Source organism: Oncorhynchus masou, unplaced genomic scaffold (genome assembly GCF_036934945.1).
Source record: "Oncorhynchus masou masou isolate Uvic2021 unplaced genomic scaffold, UVic_Omas_1.1 unplaced_scaffold_881, whole genome shotgun sequence".
Lineage (NCBI taxonomy): Eukaryota > Metazoa > Chordata > Actinopteri > Salmoniformes > Salmonidae > Oncorhynchus > Oncorhynchus masou.
The window spans coordinates 208858-215424 of record NW_027015275.1 but is presented as its reverse complement, the minus strand read 5'-3'; positions in this window follow the sequence as shown (position 1 = coordinate 215424).

The following is a 6567-nucleotide window of genomic DNA, read 5'->3' as shown; positions in this document are numbered from 1 at the left end:
GTATATACAGTAGGTGTACATCCAAGAGGATGAATACTAACGGTTCCCACTGTATATACAGTAGGTGTACATCCAAGAGGACGAATACTAACGATACCCACTGTATATACAGTAGGTGTACATCCAAGAGGATGAATACTAATGATACCCACTGTATATACAGTAGGTGTACATCCAAGAGGATGAATACTAATGATACCCACTGTATATACAGTAGGTGTACATCCAAGAGGATGAATACTAACGATACCCACTGTATATACAGTAGGTGTACATCCAAGAGGACGAATACTAACGATACCCACTGTATATACACACATTTACATCATGCTGTTTATCTTGTTGCTCACGTCTTAGAAACAGAAACAGCTGGAACACATACAGGCCTAGGCTGATCTCTCCTCTATGATTCCACATATCATACGGAGACTTTGATTTCACTCATTCACCGATGCTGCGACAACAAAAAAACGCTCAGACTAAAATGGAGTCTGGTATCCTTCAGTGATGGGGTGTTGGGTAGATGATGTCACCACTTTAATAATAGGATACAAGGGAATGTAATATATCCTCTCCAGAGAGAATATTCCCAGCGTAGCGTTAGCAAACGTCCGCTAGCACAGCAACACAGGTAGCTGTATACACTGAGTGGACAAAACATTAAGAACACCTGCTATTTCCATGACATAGACTGACCAGCTGATTCCAGGTGAAAGCTATGATCCCTTATTTATGTCAACCTGTTAACTCTACTTCAATTAGTGTAGATGAAGGGGAGGAGATAGGTTAAGGAAGGACTTTTAAAGTCTTGACAATTGAGACATGGATTGTGTATGTGGGCCATTCAGAGGGTGAAAGGTCAAGACCAAATATTTTTTATTTTACTAGGCAAGTCAGTTTTTGTATTTTCAATGACGGCCTAGGAACAGTGGGTTAACTGCCTGTTCAGGGGCAGAACAACAGATTTGTACCTTGTCAGCTCGGGGGTTTGAACTTGCAACCTTTCGGTTACTAGTCCAACGCTCTAACCACTAGGTTACCCTGCCGTTGCAAAAAGGTATGGTAGCAGGAGCCAGGAGCCAGAAGCCAGAAGCCAGGAGCCAAGGTTTGACTGTGTCAAGAACTGCAACCCTGCTGGGTTTTTCAAACTCAACAGTTTTTTCATGTGGATTAAGAATGGTCCAGCAGCCAAAGGACATTCAGCCAACATGACACAACTTTGGGAAGCATTGGAGTCAATATGGGCCAGCATCCCTGTGTAACACTTTGGACACCTTGTAGAGTCCATGCCTGTTATAAAAGGAATTTTATTCCTGTATGTTCATCAACCAATTCAATGAAAACACTCCGCCCATTTCTATGAATTTGCAAGATACTTATTTGCATAAAATGGACAGAGACTAGCCTCAAAATCAATCAATAGCTTTTATTCTCGAGAGTACTGAATATAATACAATGTACATTGGGTTTATTTACATCACATTTCGTCATAGCGTTTTGAATGCTGCTCCTCCTTCTCTCCGATACCATGGCAATATAGTTCACAAGCCTTCCCACATTGTCTGCCATCTGTTAAACAATCTACTACTAGCCCAAGGTCTCTCCCCTCCCTGGGTAGAGGCAGGATGTGTAACGGCGTTCTTCTTTTGTTGAAAGAGAGTCGGACCGAAATGCAGCGTGTAAGTTACTCATGTTTATTAGAAAGACAAACGAATGAACTATACACGAATAACTAATAAATACAAAAACAACAAACAGAACGTGAAACCTATTACAGCCTGACTGGTGCACACTACACAGAGACAGGAACAATCACCCACGAACTACAAAGCAAAAACCAGGCTACCTAAATACGGTTCCCAATCAGCGACAACGAGAATCACCTGACTCTGATTGAGAACCGCCTCAGGCAGCCAAACCTATTAAACACACACCCCTAATCAGCCACAATCCCAACTACTACAAACCCCAATACGAAACTACAATACATAATAACCCCATGTCACACCCTGGTCTGACTAACTAATAAACTAAAACACAAAATACTAAGACCAAGGCGTGACAGGATGTCCTGTAAGGAACACAGCATTCCAGCCAGTCTGACGATTAGCTCCATTCCTTTCCAACAAGGAACAGAAAGTCCTAATTCTGGACGAAAACTACACACATCACATTCTGTATTATGATTATAATAAGATCCATACATCATTACAGTAACATAATAGTATTCTGTTTAGTTATAGTTCTGATTTAGATGTATACATACTTGAAGTCATTATTCCTTAACAATGCCCCAATGAGTTGAGGCCATTCCTGGGGCAACTCAATATTAGGAAGGTGTAAAGGGCAGAATTAAAGGATATTTTTTCTGGCATACCGTTTCGCTATTAAAATACAGTGTTGTCCCAATAATACAGGGACAACCTTATATGCATATTAAACGTACCTACAACTGTCAAAGATGAAAAACCAACTGCAAACTGAGGGGAAAAGGAAAACAGCAGTATTCGTTGCTATGGTAATCCATGGAGCTCATGGCTATTGGAGGAAAAGGCATGACCTTTGTGAGGTCAAAGCAAAAATGGAACCAGGTCCTGGGGGTATGGAGGAGCCAGGTTCTGGGGGTATGGAGGGGCCAGGTCCTGGGGGTATGGAGGGGCCAGGTCCTGGGGGTATGGAGAAGCCAGGTCCTGGGGGTATGGAGAAGCCAGGTCCTGGGGGTATGGAGAAGCCAGGTCCTGGGGGTATGGAGAAGCCAGGTCCTGGGGGTATGGATGGGCCAGGTCCTGGGGGTATGGAGGGGCCAGGTCCTAGAGGTATGGAGAAGCCTGGTCCTCGGGGTATGGAGGAACCAGGTCCTGGGGATATGGAGAAGCCAGGTCCTGGGGATATGGAGGAGCCAGGTCCTGGGGGTATGGAGGAGCCAGGTCCTGGGGGTATGGAGGGGCCAGGTCCTGGGGGTATGGAGGAGCCAGGTCCTGGGGGTATGGAGGGGCCAGGTCCTGGGGGTATGGATGGGCCAGGTCCTGGGGGTATGGAGAAGCCAGGTCCTGGGGGTATGGAGAAGCCAGGTCCTGGGGGTATGGAGGAGCCAGGTCCTGGGGGTATGGAGGGGCCAGGTCCTGGGGGTATGGATGGGCCAGGTCCTGGGGGTATGGAGAAGCCAGGTCCTGGGGGTATGGAGAAGCCTGGTCCTGGGGGTATGGATGGGCCAGGTCCTGGGGGTATGGAGGGGCCAGGTCCTGGGGGTATGGAGGAACCAGGTCCTGGGGGTATGGAGGGGCCAGGTCCTGGGGATATGGAGAAGCCAGGTCCTGGGGGTATGGAGGAGCCAGGTCCTGGGGGTATGGAGGGGCCAGGTCCTGGGGGTATGGAGGGGCCAGGTCCTGGGGTTATGGAGGGGCCAGGTCCTAGAGGTATGGAGAAGCCTGGTCCTAGAGGTTTGGAGAAGCCTGGTCCTGGCGGTATGGAGGGGCCAGGTCCTGGGGGTATGGAGGAGCAGGTCCTGGGGGTATGGAGGAACCAGGTCCTGGGGGTATGGAGGACCAGGTCCTGGGGGTATGGAGGACCAGGTCCTGGGGGTATGGAGGGGCCAGGTCCTAAAGGTATGGATGGGCCAGGTCCTGGGGGTATGGAGGAGCCAGGTCCTGGGGGTATGGAGGGGCCATATCCTGGGGGTCTGGAGGGGCCAGGTCCTGGGGGTAAGGAGGAACCAGGTCCTGGGGTTATGGAGGAGCCAGGTCCTGGGGGTATGGAGGAACCAGGTCCTGGGGGTATGGAGGAACCAGGTCCTGGGGGTATGGAGGACCAGGTCCTGGGGGTATGGAGGACCAGGTCCTGGGGGTATGGAGGGGCCAGGTCCTGGGGGTATGGATGGGCCAGGTCCTGGGGGTCTGGAGGGGCCAGGTCCTGGGGGTAAGGAGGAACCAGGTCCTGGGGTTATGGAGGAGCCAGGTCCTGGGGGTATGGAGGAATTTGTCTTGGTTCGAATAGGATGCAATTTAGGAAGTACAGATTGCACACACACAGTAACACTGCAAAATACCTATGTTTGTTGTCAGTGCCAATCAGTAATCGGATTCTTTGGTTTCATCTTGATGTGTTTAAGTTCCGTGTATATTACATTATATCCACCAGGAATGACGGGAACAATAGCCATATTCTGAGTGCCCTTACCTGGGGTTACATACTATTTCAAATCATTCCAAATACTTTAGCTGTGCGTGGTTGGCTGTTGACATGGAACCAATAGAATAGTCCTAAAAGTGCAAACCCTGGCCACCTGCCACTCCACAGACAGGCTGAAAAGCATACGCTCAAAGTGTTTGAAAGATTTCAAACAAGAGGCTGTTTGAAGGTCTGGTGCCTTGTCATGTGTTAGTATAAGTGAAGGTTAATGTCTAAGAGCCTCTGGGGAGTGAATAAGAACTTAACCCCTTACAACCCTCTAGGGGTGCTGCAAGGCATCTAGGGAGTGAAGAAGAGACCACTTAACCCCTACAACCCTCCAGGGGTGCTGCAAGGCATCTAGGGAGTGAAGAAGAGACCACTTAACCCCTACAACCCTCCAGGGGTGCTGCAAGGCATCTAGGGAGTGAAGAAGAGACCACTTAACCCCTACAACCCTCCAGGGGTGCTGCACAGCATCTAGGGAGTGAAGAAGAGACCACTTAACCCCTACAACCCTCCAGGGGTGCTGCACAGCATCTAGGGATTGAAGAAGAGACCACTTAACCCCTACAACCCTCCAGGGGTGCTGCAAGGCATCTAGGGAGTGAAGAAGAGTCCACTTAACCCCTACAACCCTCCAGGGGTGCTGCAAGGCATCTAGGGAGTGAAGAAGAGACCATTTAACCCCTACAACCCTCCAGGGGTGCTGCAAGCCATCTAGGGAGTGAAGCAGAGACCACTTAACCCCTACAACCCTCCAGGGGTGTTGCACAGCATCTAGGGAGTGAAGAAGAGACCACTTAACCCCTACAACCCTCCAGGGGTGCTGCAAGGCATCTAGGGAGTGAAGCAGAGACCACTTAACCCCTACAACCCTCCAGGGGTGCTGCACAGCATCTAGGGAGTGAAGAAGAGACCACTTAACCCCTACAACCCTCCAGGGGTGCTGCAAGGCATCTAGGGAGTGAAGAAGAGACCATTTAACCCCTACAACCCTCTAGGGGTGCTGCAAGGCATCTAGGGAGTGAATAAGAAACCACTTAACCCCTACAACCCTCCAGGAGTGCTGCACAGCATCTAGGGAGTGAAGAAGAGACCACTTAACCCCTACAACCCTCTAGGGGTGCTGCAAGGCATCTAGGGAGTGAAGAAGAGACCACTTAACCCCTACAACCCCTACAACCCACCAGGGGTGCTGCACAGCAGAAGACCAGAACCTCCGGTGTGTGTGTGTGTGTGTGTGTGTGTGTGTGTGTGTGTGTGTGTGTGTGTGTGTGTGTGTGTGTGTGTGTGTGTGTGTGTGTGTGTGTGTGTGTGTGTGTGTGTGTGTGTGTGTGTGTGTGTGTGTGTGTGTGTGTGTGTGTGTTTGTGGGCATGTGCGTGTGTGTGCGTGTGCGTGTTTGTGTGTGCATGTTTGTGTGTGTGTGTGTGTGTGTGTCACAGGGGGTTGGGTTGTGAGCATAAAGACATGGACAATAAAGTTAATCGTCTGTTGAGTAATCCATTGTTCAGTAAATCCCTATTGTTGGACAGGAATCTCAAAGGGGAAGATGATGTAACCAGGTTGTGTTATGTACACAGCTGATGTGCTTTCCTTCTCAGCGACTAAAAATAACACTAGCCATACCTTTATACCCAAACAGACCTGAGGGGGAGGAGCCGTTCACAGTGTTGCATCACACCGTTGACTTGTTTTGCATCATGCCATTAAGCACTACAGAGTCTAAATGGAATGTCTGCAGTGTTACTAAGTGATAGGCGGGTTCAGAGTTCAACGTATTGCTGCTATCTGAGGTAATTCACTGGCAACAGGACTATACAATGTGATCACATGGGGAGAGGTTGTGAAAACACATTCGTACAGTACCAGTCAAACGTTTAGACAACACCAACTCATTCTAGGGTTTTTCTATATTGTTTACTATTTTTAAACATTGTAGAATAATAGTGAAGACGTCAAAACTATGAAATAACACATATGGAATAATGTAGTAACCAAAAAAAGTGTTAAACAAATCAAAATATATTTTATATTTGAGATTCTTCAAAGTAGCCACCCTTTGCCTTGACGACAACTTTGCACACTCTTGGCATTCTCTCAACCAGCTTAATGAGGTAGTCACCTGGAATGAATTTCAATTCACAGGTGTGCCTGGTTAAAAGTTCATTTGTGGGATTTATTTCCTTCTTAATGAGTTTGAGTCAATCAGTTGTGTTGTGACAAGGTAGGGGTGGTGTACAGAAGCACTATTTGGTAAAAGACCAAGGGTGTCGGGTGCCTTGTCCTCTATATAGGGAGTAGAGAGCCTGGTGGTGTACAGAAGATAGCACTATTTGGTTAAAGACCAAGGGTGTCGGGTGCCTTGTCCTCTATATAGGGAGTAGAGAGCCTTGTCC